We start from the raw sequence: 646 nt of genomic DNA, 5'->3' as shown, positions 1-646 counted from the left end.
AGATAGAATGGGATCCAAGGAGAGTTAGGCAATATGGGGGCCAGAGCATGAAGGGTATTTCGTGTGAGTAAGCAAAGGGAAGGGGAGAGAGAGAGAGAGAGAGAGAGAGAGAGAGAGAGAGGGGGAGAGAGAGAGAGAGAGAGAGAGAGAGAGGGGGTCTCTCACCAAGGCCACAGCAATTAGCAGACCGTCGTGAAAACAAAGGGATGCGCTAGTGATTCGAACAAAGGGTGGGAGATACGGGGCAGCCGCCTCTATCACGTGATCTGTGTGTTAAACTGCTAATGCGGACAGAAGGATTATATTCGATGTACCCGCCTCCCATGCCACGGATACGGCTATGGGTGCTAGTCGGGTCTGGGAATGCCTCATCGGCACGGCTCGGACTGACTCGCGGCTGCGAGAGGTGGGTGTTTGGGAGTATGGATGAGAAGTATGAAAATTGAAAGGGCCCTCTACGGTTCAAAAACTGTGTTTGCTACGAATCGGAATCAAAAGAAAACAAGGCAGTAGGTGTTTGTCCCCAATCCCCCCTCCCACTCTCTCTCAGTGTCAGAAAGTATGCGCACTCTAACAATCAGCTGACTGAGCGAATGAGCGAATTAGGCGTAGGAGAATGGGGGGAGACAGAGAGGGAGGGGGGGGG

This window comes from Frankliniella occidentalis, unplaced genomic scaffold, assembly GCF_000697945.3.
Source record: "Frankliniella occidentalis isolate FOCC.00 unplaced genomic scaffold, Focc_3.1 Scaffold126, whole genome shotgun sequence".
Taxonomy (NCBI): Eukaryota; Metazoa; Arthropoda; class Insecta; order Thysanoptera; family Thripidae; genus Frankliniella; species Frankliniella occidentalis.
The sequence above is the reverse complement of the archived record's forward strand: the minus strand, read 5'-3'. Positions refer to the sequence as shown.